The 23,667-nt window shown below is 41.6% G+C and overlaps 1 protein-coding gene across 2 annotated transcripts in view; it reads left to right on the top strand.

The window, feature by feature from the left end:
- Window positions 1-23,667, top strand: part of LOC126108927 (speckle-type POZ protein-like) — a 345,144-nt gene that overhangs the window by 226,868 nt on the left and 94,609 nt on the right. Inside the window, exon 1 of one of the 2 annotated variants that reach the window (XM_049914297.1) lies at window positions 14,202-14,282. The exons of the other annotated variant lie outside the window; for it this stretch is intronic. The gene's annotated coding sequence lies outside the window, so the exon portion shown is untranslated. Of the gene's footprint in view, window positions 1-14,201; window positions 14,283-23,667 lie in introns of those variants that run through there. 2 annotated transcript variants of the gene reach the window in all.

The following is a 23,667-nucleotide window of genomic DNA, read 5'->3' as shown; positions in this document are numbered from 1 at the left end:
AACTGTACTACTGAAGCGTCTCAACTGCATATAAAAATTATTTCGTAACTTAACGTTTGATGTCTTGAAAATTGGCAACTGGATGTAAAATTTCTCCGTTTCCCGCCTTCGGCTCGTCTTTCCTCTCTGAAATTCTCCTCCACAATTTTTTTAAGTGCGTAGCGCGCGCATTAAAAATAAATCTATTGTTAAATACATCTATCTACATTAGCAGCAAACACAAGAGGCCTGATTTTCGTGATTTCAGTAGAGTCCTTGTTCGGGTGCCAAGTGTAGTGTTTTTCTTTTTTTTTTCTTTTTTTTTAATGTATTTATATTTAGATTAAATTATTATTGTCTCGTGAAGATTCAGAAATCTGTTGTGAGTTTTGCACCACTTCTTGGCGGGAAGAGCAAAGACTTTTCAAAAACTTAAGTACTGTATGTGATAGTTTATATGCCACCTGAAATCGTTTGCAGAAGGCGTAGCGTTCTCAAGATCAAGAACAGAGTTCCCATTGCCGCTTAATTTATTTGTGTCGTGATCATGTTGAATCATGACCGGATACGAGACATAGCGACTACGAACAGAGAAACCTAAGGGACGCGACAGAGCCGGAAATTCTTTGCTATACTACACCACACGTTAAAAGAAATTGGATTTAAATGTCGAACAAGTTAAATAACACTGCGCCTTCTGCCTTAACTAGAACGTTTTGCCGACATGCGGTCGGTCCCTGGTAGCTGTATGAAAACTATAAAAACACCGTTATTTCTGTTGCCATTAATAGGAGATGGATAGCATAGAAATACTTTAAGTAATAAGCAGGCACTACAGCATTTGAGAGCACAATAAGCAATTTAATCACCTTAGTCAGTATTTCTAACAATAGGCTCCGTACATTTCAATTTTATATCTTGCTGGCTGCTTCTTTAAATAAAGTCCTTTAACATTTTGGAATGCAAGCTTATGTAAGCTATCGAAACAGATACTAGTAATAAAAACTCACCCTCACTAACTACACACACACTTAGATATAAAGGGAACAGAATGAACAGACTTTGCTTTTCAGTATATACTTCGTTAGGTTGGCAACGTGGTGATAAACAAAAAATGGTTCAAATGGCTCTGAGCACTATGGGACTCAACATCTGAGGTCATCAGTCCCCTAGAACTTAGAAGTACTTAAACAACCTAAGGATATCACACACATCCATGCCCGAGGATGACTGAAGCGCCTAGAACCGCTCGGTCACACCGGCCGGCAGATAATGTTGTGTCCCTGTGTTTTATGATTGATACCTCCAGAGCTTGAAAGAGTGTCTTTCAGTTAATATTGTCGAAACCTTTCTCTGAACATGGAAATGCTACGAACACTGATTTTCCTTTCTCCAGTCTGTCTACTTAGCTGAGTGATAGGAACTGTATTGTCTCTCGTGTTCAGACATTTCACAGCAATCTAACGTTGTGGCCATGTCAGTTTGTACAGCCCCTCCTCCTCTCCTCTCTACATATCCCTTCCACCTTCTAGTCTCTCTTATTTGCTTGTCCGCAGCTCGTAGTCGTGCGGTAGCGTTCTCGCTTTCCACGCCCGGGTTCGATTCCCGGCGGGGTCAGGGATTTTCTCAGCCTCGTAATGCTGGGTGTTGTGTGATGTCCTGAGGTTAGTTAGGTTTAAGTAGTTCTAAGTTCTAGGGAACTGATGACCATAGAAGTTAAGTCCCATTTTTTTTCTTATTTGCTTAGTTCTGGCTTGCCAAATGAGCACTTGGTAGTTGCTTCTCCTTTGAGCAAAGTTTTCTTTTTTCTTTCTTATTTAATGTCGGCTCTTATGTTTTCCAAGTGCAAAATCGCTGTTGCCATTTTGGAAACTCTGTCAACGACATTTTTAGACGTCTCTATTCCGCGAGGCCTACTTAATTTGCTACGTTTTTATATTTTCTCCTGTCAATTACATTGAACATATCACGTTGTATCCAAGGATTTCTACTGTTCCTTTTTCCTATTTACATCGTCTGCTGCATTCGTCACTTCTCCTATCAAAGATAATCGTTCGTCCTGTAATGGATTCCTTCCTCTGTTTCAGTCAGTCGTTGCCTTATGGTACCTTTAAAATTATCGACAAACTCTGCGTCTTAACTTATTCAGGTTCCACGTCGTTTATCTGCAACCGTTTACTGCCACTTTAGTTGCAAACTGCAGTTTGTAAACAAATTATTCTGTCTGCGCCTGCACCGGGAAATGGCTTACAGTTTAAAATCTGGTTTCGGAAACTCTGTTGCAAATATGTATTATTCTTTCATGATTCTTCAGCGAAGCGTTAGCGATGATTACGTTATGGTCTGTGCAAAATTCTATCATGTAGCTTCGCCTTTCATCACTTCCCCCAAACCTACATGTTCTTACTATTTTCTCTTCCTATACCAGCTACCGTATTCCAGTCTCTCGTCACATTTTAAATTTTCGTCTCGCTTAACTATTTAAGTAATCTATTTTATCGTCCATTCTTTGAATCCTGTGGTGTAGGTACGCACGGAAACTTGTATCACTCTAGTGTTAGCTTTAACGTCGTGTCTCTCCTGGTAATGATAATGTCAATGGCAGTTTAGTGATGGAGAGGAGTGGTGTGATACTACTCCACTGGTAGTTTCAATAGCTGACACTCGCAGAGTGGTTAAAATACACGATCTCAACATAGCAAATATTGAGGATCAACTGTCAGGCATTTTTAATTATAAATAAATGACTATCAGATAACCACGTAATGTACTATCATTATAGTAAACTGCGTTTAGGTATTGCAATTTCGAGTAAGGGCAGCTGTTATTAAAGTAACAATAAGTTTGTGTTCTGGGGTGGCCGCTTTTGTAAACGAGACAGCGGACAATCACGGACGGTAGTCATGATGTCTGTTTCTGGTGGAATAAGAAAACAGGTGCCGACGTTTCGTTGTGCCTGCGGCAACAGTCAGTCGCTGGGGCAATGAGAAAGCCCTGTCGGCCGCAGCAGGCGGAGAATTCACGGAGAAATAAATCCGACTTATCTATGTATAATATTTCACGCTTGTGTTTCAGGCAAAAATATTTGCGGCACTGTTATCACCGCAAAACCGAACGATAAAGATTTCTTTGTACCATAAAAAGGCTCTACGTTTTCTGTCATCAGAGACGCCGCACAGATCAGATTTGACAACAGTAGTTTCAATCTGGACGGCGGCTGCTCTGCACAGCAGATGGTGGAATCATTTACGCCCCGAAGTGTGGACGCGGCGTCGCAGACATCGACGTGTTTCCTGGCAGCACGACGACAGTGATACGGTTCCGGGAAAAAGGGGCGTTGGCCATTTTCAAAATAATCTCGAACTGTTAGTAAAGCTTAACTCGGCGAGAACACGGACAGCGTCTGCTGCAAGAATGCCGTCGCGAGAGCAACTCCGTTCCCAGTTATAAAGGAATTTTCTGCCCACGGCTGTTTTCGCGGCAATTTATAAACACCGCCTCATCGTAGTTGTGCGCTTATGTGATACTGACTAGTTGCGTTTACGATGGTGTGATGCAGGCCTTTTTGTAGCTGTAGCTTAATGAAAGAACGTAACATTTCTTATCGCGTTTTCTGTGGATTAAGGAAGACAATAGAATGCAGTTTCAGTCTATTCTCCTAAGCAATCAAAGAAGAAAACCGGAAGATTTACCCCGGGTTGGTCAAATCACGTCATCGCCTCGCTAGTAATGCTGACTTCATTTCATAGCGTCTCTGGTTTGGAAACGGAGATTCAGCTGTGGGCAAAAGTTTGCTACCGTCACTAACTACAGACTCACTTCCCAAATAAAGCAGTTTTGTAGTATGGACTTTTCAGACAAGTCGCAGAGTGGACATCAAACTTCGTACGAGCACCTACTAATGCGAAATTTCTTCTCTGTTGCCATCAAGGCAACTTTCATACCGATTTGATACGTGGCTTGAATGTGTAAGAAATCACAACACTACTTCGCAGAGGAGGACGCAAACTACAACGAAAACTCTTTCACAACAAAGGCTCCACGATTCGATAGTCGATGAAGAAAACAAAGCGATAGAAATTTGTGCGTTTCTCAAATTAAACGTGCAGTGTTCCTAACGGTCGATTGAATGTACGCTCTTTGTACGTTTTGAGTGTATATTAAAGCCTTAGCAGAACAAATACTACGCCACTTGACTGCTAAAGCTTAATGACAGAAGAAATCTTTTGGAACACTAAACGTATCGTCTTAGTAAGAGGACAGTGAGTCCAAGCTGTGTCGATGGTAGGGGCTACACGGCATGTGTGGCGCTGCAGAGTCGGTCGCAATAAACAGGGCGAGGGCCTCCACGTTGCGATGACACGGGCGTGTGTGGCGGCACGAGTCCTGCCGCGACGGGTGCGGAATGTGCGTAGATTTACAAAAGTACGCGTCTACATCTCGATACCTGTTTCCAGGGCTGGGTTGACGGAGGTGAATTGTCGGCACTGCTTAAGATGCAAGTGTTTGCCGACCACCACAAGCTCACGAGAAACAAGAGTCTTCACAGTCAGGCAGTAACAGAGCAGTGAGGAATGTTTGTACACTTTCTTTCAAGAATGAGAATTTTCAGCCAAATGACTGCACAAGTTACGCAGCGGACCTGTTTCAAAATCCTTGGATGGGTTGTGGAAGCGGCCAGTTAAATGAGCCCCAGTCCAACAAGAACAGGAATTCATAGAAAGAGTGTAAGTCTGTCGTTCGTGGAAATACGGAAGTGTCGGGACAGTGTTTAAACGTTTGCTGTCGTTCCACGCGGCCAAACGTAACAAGGATACTTATCGCAACACCACTGCGAGCTTTGGGGAGATTAGGTTATCTGAATTACTACGTGTGAGACACCACTACAACAGGGAGACCAGTTGTTGAAACCAGAGCTTGGTTCCAGCTACACATACTGTAACTGTCTAATCCACTCGGTTTCGAACCTTAACACGGCAAGGGTAGGGGCATGTGCCGTCTATGTGTGTATCGTCATGGTGTAAGGTAAGTTTCACATACACTAAAGAGCAGTGGATGCAGCGGTCCAGCACCGTAAAATAAAGCTTTGGTTGGCTTTGAGCTGCTACACGACAGAATAATATGCCTGACATTTCTTTTTTTGTTCTTATCGCCTCTTCAGTAAATTAGTTGTTACCTCAATGCGGTCCTCCTCCTCCTCAAGTGTGCAGTGTCTGAAGGCCGCCGACAGATGTTTTTCCCTATCCGCTACCAGGTAGGAATGCCATCCGTAGGAGCCGAAGGACAACAGCTGCACACACTGCCACGAAGTAAAACAGTTTCTCACCCTGCGATGATACTCCTTGTCGATGCAAAACACACGATGCAGTCATCTTTTTCGTTACATTTTAACAATCGGTGGGTGGTGTCAGCACATCTGCTCATTCCATGTACTTGATTAAGATATCGCCTCGAGTCGAGAGGAATTTTTCTAGCCATTATACGTCTTCAAAGCCACGGAGTGTAAATGCATTCCACGCCTTAGCACTACGCATATTACGCACAACGCGTGTCATCCAGGTGAACATAATTACACAGAATTTCGTGCGTTGACTGGCTCGGACAAGAACGTTTCGACCGTATGCTTTGACGTGTCTTCCGGAAGATTTCCTCCCACGGCCTCCGCCTTCTCAGGAGTGCAGGGTGGAGGCTTGTGTGGCAGAAGGCCGTGCAGGGACGTGCGGGGTGCAGAGCAGCTCTGTCCGGATGCGTTAAAACGGCGGAACTGGGCAGCGGCCAGGAGTGTGATCCACACGTGGGGGGGACACGCGGCCTCCTGCTGTGGGCGGATTTTAAGAATTAAGCCGTCGCGTCAAGTGGGAATTCACTCTCACTGCAATGATCAACACTGGGATGTAAATTTCATTCACCTCAGAAAACCGCCACGACTCGCGGGAGACTTCAAACTGCCAACCTTCCGCGGCGCTGTACTCTGTTCGTCACAAGAATAAATCTGATGTAAACATCACGCCACCTATTCTTCCGCGTTTGCTCGAATCTCATTGGATTTCGTTTCACGTGGAGCGGAAGCCAAGCTGTGACCAGTACAGTCGAGTCCGATCACAAGGACACGTTTTACGCTGTGCTGCACACACATACAGACTGAGCTGTGACGCGGTACAACAGCTTCACCGGCGCATTAAACTCTGACAGCAGTGGCCAGCTAGCGGTCCAACTAACCTGCAATGCTGAGACCAGATGCAGTTGAGACGTAAAATGAGACGGGCAAAGAAACAATATAGCTCAAATGTCACTTAATTTTTAAAACGAATGAAATAATATTCGGCAAAAGTCCGGCACTGCCGCGCGCTTCTTAGGCGGCGAGACGCAAAGCATAAAATGCTCTCGTTCTTACCTTGCATAGGATTCTGATTACAAACCAGTGTGATGAAAATTCCCAACTTATACACAGGATAATTTTTCTGAGCCAGCTGTGTGTGACGCAAAACCGTACTGCAGGGATTTCACCGTAATGTTGACTACTGAAGCTAATGAAGGTATTCATTGCAGTCAGTCGTCAGGTAATCTCTCAGCTCCTTCCTCACCCGTGTCCGAGAAGTTCACTACTCTGACGACGAGTCGATCAGCAACAGAATCCACGAAGCCAACCAGGCGCCGCATTTCTCCTCTTCTTTTCTGCCGTCCTGGATCCCTCCAGCGTTCGGCACTGACGTGTGAGACAGCTGCGTTTGTTAGTTCCACTACGTCTGGAAGATTAACAGTGTTTTGTTATTTCTCGGGACAGATCCCTTAACTTGGCTCCAGACCAGTTCTGTTGGGTTCATACTGTAATGGCACACTGGAAAATGTTAAAAGGCAGTGCCCCAGAGAGCATCCCAGGGTGCCCCTGAGAGCTACAACACTAAGAAGAATCGCTTCTCGGCTTTTGGCAAGATCAATGTGTAGTTGTTCTGTAATAAGTACAAGTTTTATTCTATTGAGGTTAAAATCACCTAACCTAAATCAATAACTGTAAGTCAAATTAAAAAAAAAAAAACTCACGGAGCGGTCTTTCGCGACCAATAACCACCTCTACCAATAACCACCTATAAATAGAAAAAACAATACTATAATAAAGAAGTAATAAGAACACTAAGTTATAAAACTTCACTCTAAGCAACACAGAAGAGCACAGCTGCACCTAATTAAATACAGGAAGTGCGCCGAGCGGAAGCGCTATCGACCGCTATCACGCCCCATTGCGCAACCGTAACTTGATTTTCGAGCGACACGCGTCTAGTAATACCAGGCCCCGTGTTGCCTCCAGACCAGTTTGAATAGCGCGCCAAAATAGAAGTACCAAGCGTGCCGTCCACATTCACAAGTAAGGCGCAAACCAGCATTCGCCGGCGACGACGAAAACAACGTTTACTCGATGCTGTGAAAGTGGTTGTTTTCCATGTTCCTGCGGTACATCTGTGGTATAAAACAATGCAGATAGTCCAAATAAAGACTATTTGGCGTTTCATTTTTGCCTTAAAAATTAAATTATGTTCTCTTATTTTAAGCAAGTTTTACAAACAGTCTTTCATAGAATACTGATAATTATTAATTTATATTTGAAATGAAAACCGGAATTTCGTGTGTATTACGTAATTAGAAAGAAGAAGACGTGCATTATTCATAATAAATGATGATGAATTTTACAATTACGAGATGCAGGTATTTCAAATTGAACGAGAAAAAAAAGTGACTTGGACGAGGCCTGAACACAGGGAATTATGAATCTGCTAGGTTACCGATTTTTTTTAATCTCATTTTGTTTGTTGTATTTCTTCATGACGGACGTTCCACGGCTCTTGTTCAAGTTCATCGTTGATCCAGTAACTCAGTTAATTTCATTACAGACGGCAGATACGACGCTGACCGAACACACTTTTTCTTTTTTAATCTGATTTTGTTCGTTTTGTTCGTTGTATCTGCTCAGGGCGTACGTCGCAAGACACCCGTTTCAGTTCGTCGTTGATCCATTGACTCAGTTTTTTTATTACAGGGGGCAGCTAACCCTTTGACCGTGCCGGCAACACACTGAGCTGCCATGCCGGCATAGACGTCGACAAGGAGTGTGGCTTTGAAACTGAACTGTATGTATCTAATAGAGTCCCTTGGGAAACTTGGAAGCCGATTATTTCTGTAAATTTACGAATATCATTGAGAACAGCCTATTTCTCGGCACTTTTTAACTGCGTCCCACACGCGTGTTTCACCACGGAACAGGAAGCAGCCTCGGCCATTAACAGCGCGGCAGTCAGGGCTCACCAGTGCAGAGGCAGTGACTGTACACGGCTTGTGGAGTAAAAACTACGCAGCTAAAGCGTGACTCACAAACACGTTGATGGCCGGTTAATACATTTGAATATCTTGAAAGTTTCATTTAACGTAATTTGGTAATAAGATACCTAATCCGTAAGTAGGACCTACTTCCAAGAGCGTAACAACACCAGTGTATGCGTGCTACGGCTTCTGACCAGTCATCCCGTTTGTGTCTGTTTACATCAGGTTTATTCTTATGATGGGGTACAGCTGCAACAAAGCTCTGTGGGCTGCAGGAGAAGGAAAATTAACTGAAAGGAATTCAGCTTCCGCAACTATGTGCATATATATGTGGTCAACGTCTAAATGTCCTCAAAATTAGTACAGTGTAATTATGCGGGTATGACGCTGGTTTCGTGATTTTGAGTGTCGCGTGCTGGCGTTCCTGTGACGTGGCAGAACAGAATGTAGTCGGCCGACCGGGTTGGGGGCCATTCAGTGACGTACAGGGTGAGTCAGGAGCAAAGGCACATGCTTTGAGGGGCGGCAGTATTAGTGGTACTGAATACTACTCCGAATGGTTTCCGAGGTAGAACACACTGTTATTTATTTTCTGTAGTACCATGCATTGTCACTGTTCACAATGTACCACAGTGCTGTAGAGCAACTTGAGATGAACAGTTTGGTACGGGACACTTGTTGCCTACCAAGTCGGGAAACGGCCTCAAATTCGTCTACAAAAACTACATAAACTACAGCGCATGGGCGTCGAGCGAGTTCTCCAACGTTCTGGCGCTCTCTTCGCACAAACTGTTAGTTGTAGAGAAAAAAAAATGAATAGAACCTGTTTTGTAGGAAATTCAATATAGCTTAATTTTGTACTGCGACACGTTTTCGCTGGAGGGTGCGGTTTTCGCGTTATTCAGGAAAAACATACAAAAGTGGTATTAAACGTGTTCTATCTCAGAAACCATTCGGAATAGAGAGAATTCAGAATCACTTATACTGTCACACCTAAAAGCATGAACCTTTCCTCCTGACTCACCCTGTCTGTGTAGCGTACGTAAAAAATGAGTAATTTAAGCACCGCTGGTTGAGCGAGGTTTGCAATCCAGCTTCGTTATACAGGTTGCGGAAAAGCAATTTGACCAAAAGTGTGCGGCGAAAAGGCAGCGTGAAACATAGGAATTTGACTACAGCAACTAGGGGATCGCAACTGCGTGTTTTCGGCGCTACGGGGACGTAATTAAAATCTCACACACGGACGTCTTTGCTCCAAATTATTGGTAATTTACAGAAAATGTGTGCGTAAACAGGCTGTTTGGACTGACCAACCGTCACGATGACAACAGTATAAACTTACGGCAGTACTTACACGTGTATCGTACTAAGCTGACGTAACATGCAGCACTTCTTCAGAGACGAAGAGAATCAAAGGTCCACGCTTCATGTTTGAGCATGTCTTCGAAAGGTCAAAATGAGTGAAAAACCAGCCAACACTTAATTAACATAGGTATGTGTAGCAAATGTTCAGTATGGCCACCGTTTCGATGTTGGCATAGCGCCGTAAATATTCAGCTGCCACCTCAACTCGCAATGCCGAAACCCCTTTGCTTGATGCTCTCTTTCTGCCCTGCACTTTTGGTCGAGTTCTTTTCCCTCGCCCTGTATCTACCAGACGTGACACGACAGACTAATTGTCGAATTCTCAGAGGTGTAGTACACTTCGCCTATGGTAGAAAGTGTCAAAAACAGCAAAGTGACAGAATGTGTTGGAAGAGATTTATAACGTTAAAGTTCAGTAGGCGGTAACTATGTAAAAGGAAATGCGATACATTTAACCAAGCCGCCACGAAGTAAGATGTCAAATACGTTTGTTGGTTACAAAAAGTCCTCTAGTGAAGAAGTGAGTGCCGTGACAAGGATGTCGGTCCCGCTACGATGCGGCGACATCTGAGAGCCCACAGCATCGGTGTTAATGAGAGGAAGGACTGCGCGCCTTTGGTCGACTGTCTAAGCAGTGAAAATGAAGCGAAACTTTAATTGGGTTGATCATATCGCTCTATAATCGGGAGTAAAGGCGAAATAATTTTATAGCGTCTGCGATGTGGAAGTGATGTCTGAGAGACTGATGACTAGGGTGATATTAGCTGCTCTTTGTATCTCGTCATATACCTACGACACAGTAACCTATGGAATCAAGTAACCCTCATTACTTCTCTTGACCAGAACCAAACCATAGTCCACTTATTTACCTTTTGGCTGTAATGAAATAGTAACGCAAATTCCGGAAACCGTTTTTCTCAAAGTGACCTTGTTACATTAGTCGATTCCACTAGGTTCAACAGACGTCCCGAGCTCCATGATTTTGACACGCATGGTCTCTGCAGTGCAGCTGTGCTTGACGAAGTGAACTCGCCAGTCTTTATGTAACACGGAGAGGAGACACAGACAAATAATGCAGAGCACCGAATTCCTTACGGACGCCAGAGAAATCGTGAGTTGGGGGAGTGTGAGGAGGGGGCTGGCCGCAGAGGGACGTTCAAAAGTCTCGCGCACGAGCTTTGAGGCGTTCATAGCTGCTTTATTAAGCGACCAGGATTACGCTGGTTGCGGAAAGAGGTGCTGGAAGCATATTTCACAGAAAAACTTTAGGCGTTTAGGAGTGACGACAAAACTTCTCATCGAGTTAAGACACATTCCCACCTGAGTGCAGAATTGCCACTGGCAGATCGGTTTGCAGAGACTGCCCCCTGCAGTCCCAGTATTTGACCTTCACAGAAACTGACTGAGGACCAGATACGCTTCCCTACGTACGTATATCACTGTAATCGGAAATTCGAATACTAGAGATCAACTGTATCATAGCAAATGTCTCGCAGATGTCTTTCACTCACACTGAGGAATGATTTCGAGACAGTATGTAAACATACTTATGGCGCCGAGTTGTGGAACAACCTTGCGAAGTATAGCACACTTTATAAGATGAAATAAAAATGGTTACTATCGTTTTTCGTGGTCATCAAAAAAATTTCGGCATTGTTTCATTATATAGCAAGAATGCGAAACACACTACTGTAGAACTTCGAGATGGAAGACGCTACAGAAATATTATTAGCATGTTGTGAAAAGAGGACACGTGATCCGTTTATCGAGGAGAAAACAAAGGCATAAAAAATCCAAGTTTCTCGTCTGATGCCCGGTGAGCTACACACGATCGGACAGATATCGGCCATTTACACGCTTTGAAAGTGGATGAATAACTATACTCGAAAAAATGAGACGTATTAAATGGGAAAAAATTCTTCTGTTAAGAGAAGCACGGATCTTTTTAGGGTTCTTATATTCTAATAAGAAGAATGTAAGGCCAGGCTTTCTCGATTACAGGGGTTGCATTTGTGGCAGTGCAGAGCCGTTCGTGATGAAGGAGATGCGAGTGTCGATGTTACGACGTCATCATAGTGTAGCAGCAAGACACGCCTGCCGTGATCTTTAGTTAATCAGGCACTGTCGCAAAGAAACTGCAGAAATTCTAAGGTCTTGATAATACGAGATAAAATAACGACTTTTTCATTTCCATTATCAGCACTACAATTATAACAGCCTATTAATATGTGGACGGAATATGTTTAGGGCCGCAGCACCACTTGGCAATGGAAGAAGCCGTAATAAGGAAAACATGCCAAGCAGTCAGCTTGTAAAACACAAATAAGGCGACAAAAATTATACGTAAGCCGCAGAGTTGCAAACGGATATATATAGACCACTGAGATGTTTTTACAGTGTGTTGATTCTACAGCCAAACAAAAGTGGACCCTTGAAGTTCCTTAACTTCCTAAAATGACGAAACTTTTCGAGTGCTAAATGTATTTTCTTAGTGAGCCCAATAACAGACCAAGCTCTGTCGGTTCTAAAAAATATGTAAACTTTCATAAGTAGCTTTCTATGTAAGCAAATTCGTCTCCGATGCTGATTTGACGGCTATTGTCTTAGCGTTAACAGTCTACGCTCATTTCCAAGACTTGATTACATTTCAAGCATGGTGGAAGCAATGTCGCAGACGTCGACACCCTCTTTGGCAGCACGGCTGCAGCCAGCTGGTCCAGAAAGAGGCGGCTGAGAGTTTCGTCCGGATCTTGATTCGTTATCCACGTTTAACGCGGCAAGAACGCCGAAAGCGTGCGTCACAAGAATGTCGCTGCGAAATATTCCTTTTGCAGTTTAACGGAATTTTGCGGCACAGTGCTGTTTTCACGGCGTTTTATAAATTGCACGTCTTATTAATTGTTCGTTTATGCACTGCTAGAGAACTAAAAACCCTTGAACTGAGGAAAAATTTAATTAGAATGAAGAGCTGAGGAAACATTTAACTTTGGAGCGAGAAAAATTATTGCCGCTTACATCAGTATCATTTTCTAGTGACGAGTAAGGCAGTTTCTGCTGGAATGACCGACGACTTTTGCGATACGCTTTCCACGTCTGCATACAATCTCTCGCCGCTGTTTCACAATAATAAATCATTATCACGGCATGTGAACAAACCGCTGGTCGACGCTCAAGGAACACGTTTGGATGCTGACGTGATAATTAAGAAGCCAGGAGATGACAAGTTTTTATATCCCGTCCATGGCTACTGCGAAAATAATGAACTGTTTTTATATGCCGACAGATTGCGTAATAGGGCACACAACTGTTTGCTGTAGGGAGGTGGAAGTGTTATGCAAACATGACGCCACAAGCGGTTAGTGGATGTCAGTGTCGTTTGTCAGTAAAGAATACAATACGTAATCTCATTTGGGAAGAAAGATAACTTTTGCGAATTTGTCTGTGGAGCCATATCTCTAAATGTGTCCTTATGCAGCCTAATCACAATTTTGTGTGCCCCACCGACGTAATTTATCGTTTACAAGTTTACTTGCTTATTACCATGCTATATGTAAATTCTCAATGCTGTTTGCGCATTAATTAACATTTTTTCCCGTCTTCATTTACTTCATAAAACGGCCATTGTTCCCGAGGAAGTTGAACTGCCGACATTCCGGAGCGCTAGCAGCAACAGTCAGTCGCTTGAGGCAGCGACAAAGCTCTGTGGGCTGCAGGGCAAGGAGAAGTCACGCAAAAATAAATTCGTCTTCTTCATTACTGCGATCTGCTAGTTCAGTTAAATGTGCTGGAATTCAAAACAATGTCATTACGTTTGTAAGCCATTCAGTGGCGTACCTGCAACTTATATAACATGAGCAGTGCTGGTTGAGCGAGGTTTTGTCATCCAGCACCGTTACACATGCCAGACGAGACGGGACAAAGGTGCTGACCGCATTCTCGGGAGTTACATACTTAATCTCTGATAAAATGAATGTGCTTAAAACGGTAAAATGGTGGAATCCATCGTATTGTTTTTTTTTTACCTTAAAAACACAGTAGGAAATTCGGCATCGGTAATCACATTTCCAGAACCGATTTGATACTGTTTACAGGACGAACCAGAAGGGGTCCTTGCACATGGGTTTATGAAGAGTGTGTTTATTAGCCGTATGTAGGACTGTTAAAAGTAGGTTTCATATTTCCGTTGAAGCGGTTAAAGTGATGTTAACATATCGTTCGTTTCCAAGAATGGGATGATAGACAAAAGCTATTTTTGCACTTCACATTTCTTCTCTGTTCTATATTTATAATTTTATACGAAAAGCTATCAGAAGTCCTATCGCCATTTTAATGTACTTCATGGTTGTGTGACACAATGGAGACGTATTACTCTGTTTATTTTTTTTAACGTCTCATTGTGACAGAAATTCCAGAGCCAGCACTGCGTGAGCAGCCCACAGACCTGTGAGAGGCTGACTGCAGTTGGTACCTGCCGCCATCTCAGCAGTTGGCAGCACTGGCAGCGTGGCAGTCCCTGCGCCTTCTGTTGTCTGACGCATTTGTAGCGAGCTGTTTCCAGTGTGAAGGCGTGACTCCGCATTGTGTGCTGCAGCTTCCGAGTTGATATCTACTTCTCCGTTAATAAGGTAAAGGTGACCATTTCCATTCGTTCCCGCTGTGTTGAATTATTTACTTTTTGGTTTTTGAAAGGCCGTGGTAGTTGTGCGGTTTCTGTGTTGTCCATCGAGGCTATTGCGTATAAAGCAAACTATGAAGGTTACTATGTTCTCAAAATGCTAGCGAATTACGTATTAAAAATCTTGGTATTTTTAAGCGCTATCGAAATTCCAGTTAAATCTGCTGTTTTACTGACTATAGGCAAGAATGAAAAGCACAGTCAAGGACTAGATATTTTTGTCATTTTCGCGCCATTTTGTTGAATTGTTTTCTCGAAATATTGCGTTGTACTCGTAACGTCTGATGTATAAAATAACTACCCTGCTTGTAGGTGGGGAATAACGTAACGGAATGGAGCTTGTTTCTCCCTGTCCTGGATTTGCTAACAGCAAGTTGATATTTTCACTTTTGTGGAGTAATGTTTTCGGCGACAATTCCGCCTCTTGGGTAGTGAGTCAGATAAGGTTGTGCCCCATTTCGTTCTTTATTGTATTTGTGTAATTGCAGAAATCAATGAATTCTTACGTTGACCTCACAATGTTCGCCTTTATGGGTTTAGTACTATAGTCACGTAGATTAATAATCGTGTATCTTCAGACTGACTGTGGCTTATTCTTACCAAACAGCACTCCTTTTTCTAACAATGTATGTATTTGAATGAGGAAAACAATACCGTACATTAAGCGCCTATATTGAAACATTTTTTTGCTAAAACCAGTCTTCCTCAATGTATTTTCTGAAAAGTCTTCATCATTGGTCAGAACGGTATAGAAATAGGTGGTGTGACGATTACAGATGTTACTGCAGTAAACTATTATCCATATTCGTGATGGAGCAGTGCACAGGCGAACTTCTGGTTCACGGTGTGTCCGTTGGACCCACGAACTGGCAGTTCGCTCGTCAACTGATCGACAACAAAAGGTTGTGAAATGTCTCTTCGGGAGGAGATATTTATTTATTTGTTCGGAGCCTTAAAATAGACGCGCGAGTGTAATTGTGAGGTCCAAGATGCAAAAATTGTTGAATGCATTATTAGCCTCGGCGTATTTGTACTCTTAACAGCATGGACTCAAATATTGAACTCATTCTGAACCCACGCAACACTCGAAGAATACTCCTCTTACCATCATGTTGAGGCTATGGTAGTCGAATCCTGGCTCTTGGCGTAAGCTGGAAAGTAAAATCTCAGAGCTAATGTTGCTCTCGTCTGCAGTTGATTGCTGTGAGAAATGTCTGTTACATATCAAAGCGGGCGATCTGAGCTTCCGCTATCATTTTGCATTGTAAGGCGACGCGTAATGGCGTCTGTTGAAGCAGAGGCCGCTAAAATTGTGGAGCTGTAAACGTTTTAAGAAAAATTAATCCGATGCAAGGAACATGAGGGCTCACTCTACATCGAAATAACGCACATTTAAACTTTAACGTACAATATTAGCAACATCTAACTGACGTGGTACAGTATGTCTTCTACCTATTACAACAATAATCAAGGAGCGTTATTCTCCCGTACTAAATTGCATAGAAGTTTACATTTAAGGAGTTTACTCCTTGATACGAAGATTAAATTTAATATTTACTATAAAATTTTACGACGTCTTTGCGGTCGGTGATACACGAGGTTCGTGTACATTTACTTCGTCGCGAGATACGTTTGTCGTTCCAAGTTTTTTAAATGTCTTTACGACACAATTGTCTCTCGATAGAAACTGATGATTCACATATATATATTCTTGTTAAACAAAGCCACAGGAGTTGTTGAGTAACACTTTGTTAGCTTAAATAAAGGATTAATCAACTGCTAGTGCGGTTTTAACGAGAATAAATTCTTATAGCTGTAGTCGCCTACAATGTAAAGTGTATTGCTATTACGTAGAGCAAGCAATGCAGTTTATATCACAGCAAGCGGATCTCTTGATACTAATACGCAAAGAGTAATTTCAACGTCTTTTTGTTGAAGTAAACGAAAAAATAGGAATGCGAGCAGTAGACAAACGTTCAGGATCAAGGACTGATATAACCTCCTGTCTACGTCCATGAAACGCTGGTTACGCTGATACACAGATCTGTAGCATAAGGAGGTGGTCTAGGTTAGGTTGGAATAAGACGGTATTGTTGGAGACGGGTAATCCATTCGATGTGAATGGGCAACGGATTGTTATGCAGCGTGGACATATGCCATATTGCGAATGGTTTCCGAGAGGGAATGTTTGTTATTACTTCTGTACGTTCTTCTTGATAACACCGCATCTTCCAAGGAGAACGTGTCTTAGTACACAATTAAACTAAATTAAATTTTCTACAAAAAAGGTCCTATTTATTTTTTGTCTTGGACTAACAGTGTGCGCGGAGATATCACGAGAATATTGAAAATCTGGCGCGTGCGCTGTAGCTTATGCGGTTTTTCTAGGCCAGTTTGAGGCTTTTCCTACCTGATAGACCGAAAGCGACCTGTAATAAAATGCTAGTTTCAACTTCATCTGTGTTACTGTGGTACGTTGTAAAAAGACAATAACACAGAACGTAAATAGAAATGTACATTAAAAGTGTTCTATCTCGGAAACCATTAGGAATAGGCCATATATCCACATCAAGTTTTTTGTTCAGAATCACTAATGCCATCACCCGTCAAAACACTTACCTTTCCTCCTGACTCACCCTGTGTGTCGTACCTTCCAAATTAAAACCTAAAATGCAAGGTAACTTCAGCAAACGTTAGAACGATAAAAGAATTCTCCCATGAGTGCCCTGCCGATGCCAGATATTTACTTTGACCTGTGTCGTAATTTCACGGGACGTCCTGTGTGCGCAGACAGAACACATTTATTTTCCTCCTACATTCTTGCTTGAAAGGCACAGTGTGGTGATACTTTTAAGTACCTTACACTGATAGGGGAGTTCGTTACTTTGCGAAGCATATGAATGTCTTATTAGGGGGAATAAATTACTTTTTGTTGCTACAGATATTTCACGCATACTGCATTTTGGGAGTGTTTTATCCGCCGTTTTGGTGATCGGTCAAACTAGATGGGTAGTAGTATTAACAAGTACCATATTTTTGAATTGCTAGTATCGACACACCTTGTAGAGTACTGCTGGTACATTTTATTTCACGAAATTCGTGCATCAATAATCATGTGCAGTTTAATGTGTTTTCTGTCTAAGCCGGAGAACAATATCTTTACGAGTCGTTCCTTAGATGTTTCTGACCGTAGGATCTTCGGCTGCAAATGTGTAGTGTTATATGGAGGCCAGAATTTAGATGAGAACGCTCTCTGATCAGTATGTAAATGAATAGACGGTAATAAATTTGTCGTCGGAATGGAAATTTCATTGTTACCTACATAAGGCAAACGAAGTTGTACGGAGAATTTTCCCGTCATTAACAAATATTGTGAGTCAGTGCCTCTTCTCGTGGCAACAGTTGTCCTGTGCTGTGATTAGCCGAAAACAGCAGTCGGAACAGAAACCAGATTATATTCAATTTAAGCAAAGTTTAGATGGCTTGTTTCGGAGTCATTGCTTATTAAATTGTGATCTACGAAATTAAGTTCGTGGTACGTTTTAATGGACATAGATACTGGAAAACGGTAACCACCTTCGCTTCCATGTACTCCAGGCACGCGGTACGAGCATAAGACAGGGTTTCCAGTACGTGGAGCTGGAACAGCGGTTCTGCTCACGTGGTCCGCTGTGTTGTGAAGAAGAAAAAAATAAAAAAATGAAACCGCGGAGGAGAAGACTTGATGTGGCGTCAAGGCTGTGTAATAGAACGACTCGCTCAGCGGCGTACCAACCATTTCTTTGGGGGGAGGGGGGTTCAAGCAAACCCATTTGCTGATTTCGTCTTTCAGCAAAACTGTTAAGAACACATAAATATCGACCGTGTGGGAAGGTGTTAGGTACACAGCACTGTTCTACAGAAACAACTCGTTAAATAATAATATGGACCCAGTTTTAAGGTTCGTCCTCTGTAAAGTTGTTCCGTTGCTTTAATTTTTAAAAAGACATTGGTCCTATTTTGTTTTTAGACCATTTACGAAAAGGAATACCTATTTACTATAGACTGTGGATAACAATCTGGTAGAGAAACCTTTTATTATTGTTATTATTTTATAAACACCGTGCATCACATCATAAGGGAAAAAGAAAAACGTATTTTGAAATAAAGACATTTATTTTGTTTTTATTTAGACTAAAAATTTTTAGGTAAAATTTGCAAATGTAGTTTTCCTTTCTACGGTTCGGGAAAAAAAAATTTTCATGAAATCTATAAGATTAATTTTTCCACTCGTGTCTTGATGAATATGGAAGAGGAGTAAAGGGGTGACTCTCGATTGAGTCAGCGTTCATCTGAGGCAAGTTTTAAATCGTATCAAAGCGCCGAATGACCTCTGAGGATGGTGACGGTACTGGAACTGTCAACCATAATGATGAGGCAAATAACTTCCTGGAGGAGTCCTTTAACCCTAACAGGTTCAGCGGTAAGTTTTCTTCCAGCAGAGGGTACGTTACATGGTTGTATACCAGTCGTAATGGTTCACATCATTTCGAGCTGTGCAGAAAGCCTGTCCAGGTTGAAGTCTGTTGTATTTACTCAAAGCAATTCTTCCAAACGTCTTGTAGATGGCGGACGTATTTGGGAGAACGTAATAAACACCGCTTCAAGATGGGATAGTCTCTTTAAATCCTCTTGGTTGCCCTTCGATCATTTTTTCAGAATGAGATCAAGAATTTCGAACGAATCCTTTCTAAAATTTCGTTGCGAAGACAATTTTTTGGAAACATTGTGTTTCTGTATGTTGCAGTTCAGTCGGGTTTGAGTAGTAGATTCTCTCGCTTCTGGCTACAGGAGTGTGGCTGTTGGCTGTGCAGGCAGTCGCAGCAAGCAGCTAGATGCTACCGGGAAAAGGGGGCGCCAAATTCATACTCTTGAGCAAGAAAAACTTTTCACAAGACGCCTAGCATCCAGCTCTCGTTGGTCTCTCGATTATTCATACGATTTTGAATCGCGTCCCTGTTGGTCTTTGAACATTTTTGAACACATTTTAAATTGATTTATGAATGAGTCATAAGTTGATTTTTGGATGTGTGGATAGTGTACGTGATATCTTCTCGGTGTATCCATGAAAATGAAACATGGACAGAATTTTTTTGGCCAGATCGCTATACCAGTAAGGACCGTTGTACAGTCCCCGGCTAGCAGCCGCTTAAGTTCTATTCTGGAAGTAACGAGGAAAATGTAAAACGGCTAACTGGAAAATAATCGCGGGATAACTAAACCTGTGATTCTGGCAGGGTTAGTGAAGTTAATCGGCGAACAAATTTTGACAATGGCAGGAATAGCAACAGAATTGGTGATGACAAGATTGTTAGAACGTGGAAGGAGAAGAAACGGGGACTTCACACAATTTTAGAAGAATAAGACGAATCCAGATTTATATAAAGACTTCGTAATACTACTTTTCGATCTCGTGCTCGAGAATCCGGTGCGTATAAATAAAATGTGAAACTATTTCCTAACATGATGCTTTTTGCTTGTAGTAGGCGTAATAGACGTGTGATATTGGTACTTTGTGAATTATATTCTTTCGTGTTATAAAAAATGGCCATTTGTGCCAAAACATTCACGTTTATTTGATGTGTGTTACAAAATTGCTGCAATATTAGAAAGGCCTATTTTGTTTTATCTAGCAGACTGACAAAATAGACGTAATCAGATCGTAAAGCCACACCAGTCTTGGGTATTATTTGTGTTATAAGCTTTTTCAGTATTTGCTAACGACATTTCGATTTATCACGTAGCAAAACGTTTGACGAACTTTGAGGTAAGAGATTCTTCCGCAGAAAGGAAAGCACGCCATGTAAAGCTGGAGCAAGATTAGAGAGAAAAAATGCTACGAGCTAAGGATTGAAGAAATGTGTACTTTCTTGCTTATCTCTTGTTTTTATTGGTTTTATGTATCCTATATTTAATTTTATGCCACACAAGACAGCAAGTTATTAGCTAATAGGGAATAAAGAGTGCAAATTTTCTGGAGAGTTCTTGTTCTCCCTACTACAAATAGTCCCATTCTCTGTTAATTGCGAGATTTTTTTAAAGAGGGGCAGGCTGTCAAACTGGGAGCAGAAGAGGCACCAGAGGACATTTCAGTTTCCACTGTCCTGAATATAGTTTGGTGGCATCCATTGTAAAATATACACGTTTCAATTCCACAGAGCGAAATACAGTGACGTGCTGTAGAAGAACGCTTTATGAAGAGGTGTGGCACTGCACTTCAGCACACTTCAGACCAAATATTATGTCTTATGTTTCCTCGAACATGTATGTTCTTTGTTTTTCATAAAGGCGTGCGCCAGAAGATGAACATATTTTCATTCTGAATATTGACGACATGTGGACGCAAATTAACGAACATCTAGAGATTTGTAAAATAGGTATAATGCAGAAACACGAGAAGAAGCTCAGCAATCTTTTTGTCTGCTTTCTAACGAAAAATGCCCTCAGAATATATTTCATAAAAGCAGTCACATCTTTCATGAAAGAATTTTAAATAAAACCAACATCATCTTTACTCAGAATGAAAAGGTCCTGTTATGAAAAAGGACTAAAATACGTCAGGCCTAACCTTTTAGACAGAAATGTGAGAGAAAATGTGCTTGTTGATTTAAAAATCTGTCTCGATTATAAGAAGATTCTTAATGCTTCTCAAGCCAGAATTGCGTGTGATGTAACCCGCATGCTAGAGCAAAATACAGCTACTTTGCCTAATGCTACGCATAACGTCAGAATTTTAGTAACTTCCATTAATAATCTTAAAACAGCAAATCCTTTAATAACTAAATCCGATAAAGGTTGTTGTCTAGTCGTTGCTTATATTTCTGAGTATATTTCTAAAACTGAAAATTTCTTCAGTGAAAACAACATATCGGAGCTGCATGAGGATCCGACTCCTAAATTACAGAAAGAAGTGAGGTCAGCCATTAACAATGCAAGATTTCTTATAAAACCTTTCCAAAAGAAACTACTCATTAATATGAACCCTCAGCCCCCCCTAAACTTCGGTCCCAGTTCAAAATTCATAAATATAATGACCCAATACGTCCAATTTCCAACAGCATGAATAGCGCATATCACAATTTGGCCCGATTTCTACACGAATCTTTGAAAAAATCTTTCGTTTTCGAAAATAATTATTCTGTTCCAAACAGCTACGTTTTGGTTCAAAATATTAAAAACTTAGTATGCAGTTCAGACACCAAGCTCTTTTCCTGAGATATTAAAAATCTTTATACCAATGTCCCAGTACATGAGACGCTCATCATTGTGGAAGAAAATTTACGTCAATTTAATAAAGATCTATCAGATGAACAGATTACCGATTTTATGAATCTCATTAACGTCGTTGTCAAGTACAACTACTTGGAACTAAACGGACAACTGTACCAGCAGTCTGACGGGCTCGCTATGGGCAACCCTTTAGCCGGCATCCTTGCCCACATCTTTATCAATTCCTTGGAAAAAAAGTTGTGTAACCGTTTCTTAGCCGCTTCACTAGGTATCCTTTCTTACACAAGATACGTTGATGATATTCTAGTCATCTATAACCGACCCGCCGATAGCTCTGATCATATATTTAAACTTTTTAACGACCTCCATGAAAAAAATTCTTTCACTATTGAACTCGAAAATGAAAACCGCCAGTTACATTAGTTAGACTTGACGGTTACAATAGAAGACAATAACATCACTTTCAATATTTTTCGAAAAGAAACGTATACTGACCAAATCGTGCCTGCTTCCTCTTTTCATCCAGTCTCAAAAAATGGCCCATTTTTCACTCTGCCGTCTATCGAGCCACCTCTATGCCACTTTCAACAGAAAAGTTTAATGGGGAGATTAATTTACTTAAAACCATAGCAGTCAATAATGAGTATACGCCTAACATAGTGGACGATATCCTCAAAAAGAAAACTGCAAGAACTACTACGCACAACACCTCACCCGCTGAACTTAACGCAACAAAACGTTCTTCTATTCCTTTCGTAGGACCCATTTCCTATCAGATTCAGCGTATACTTCGCACCAAATACAACTGCAATGTTGCCTTCTCTACTAATTACAATCTGACGAGAAACTTCATTCATAATTTGAAATCCATTCGCTCCCCTACAGAAAGTTCTGGCGTTTATAAGATCATCTGTGATACGTGCTCCTCCTATTACATAGGGCAAATTGGACATCAGATATAAAGAATATCTTTTGAGAAAAAACGGCACCAGTCCCCTCAATCCATCCTTTGCCGATCATCTCTTAATTACTGGAAACGTGCCTAAAGCCATCGGCGATAATATTCTGTATACCGGAAAGGAGGTTAGATGTTTTAGAGGAATTGCAGATTTTCAAACATCTATCTCGTCATGATGGCCTCATTCTAAGCGAACAGCTGCAGCTGCGAAATAAAAACTTTTTCCACTGTATAAAGCCGTTGCTTGATCTTTGATTCAATTTCCTCATGCAGTTTGCCGAAATGTTATTTTCCTGTTACGTCTTTCCTGTTTTCTTGTATGTCATAACTGACGGTTTTTTTTACGTTACAAAATGTATATGTTTAAAGCAGATAAATATGTAACTTCATCTTATTATTATTAGTGCTTACATCATGCCTGAATCAGCTTCGTTACAATTTCATGTGTGTAATTTTGAATGTACAGTAGCGTAGTTGTTTCTGCGGCTACTAGGTGGCGCTCGTAGCAACACCGTGTTTACTTGCCCACACTTTCTAACGTGGGCACCTCAGTTTGGTTGCAACCCGTGTTCACTCAGGTACGAGCAGCCTTTAGCGGCTCGCCATCTTGTCTTATTTACAACTTTTCATGACGTCGCCTTTCCGGCTTAGAGTTTTTTAGAATGCATCTCTTTCCAGTCAGTGCACACTTTAGTTTGTTAATGTCTTACATAGGGTACCTATTGTGCTTCAGAACAGTTAGTTTAATTCTGAAGACGACGCTCATAGTAGCGTCGAAGCCTGGTCAGTTTTGACTTAATATTTGTGACCGAGGGATTATTTGTTCTAATATAATTCTGACACGGTGACCGAACCTTAGCATCTATGTTCAAAGTTTTACAATGAAGTTGTTTTTGTCTGCTCGCTACAGAAATTTGACTTATTAACCTTTTCCGCAGAGGCAGTCAATATATTTGAAATGAAACGTTTAATTCCACAGTACTGGTTAGTTTCAACTGTTCGCTGCATTTCAGGGGCACGTTTTCACGTTCCTAGCACGTATTGCACTAAGGCATAATAATGAACCAAACATGATACAATACAGTACTGGTGCCCTAAGAAAATTTAC

The sequence above is a fragment of the Schistocerca cancellata genome, chromosome 11 (genome assembly GCF_023864275.1).
Source record: "Schistocerca cancellata isolate TAMUIC-IGC-003103 chromosome 11, iqSchCanc2.1, whole genome shotgun sequence".
NCBI classification, from domain to species: domain Eukaryota; kingdom Metazoa; phylum Arthropoda; class Insecta; order Orthoptera; family Acrididae; genus Schistocerca; species Schistocerca cancellata.
This window is presented reverse-complemented; position numbering and strand designations above follow the sequence as displayed.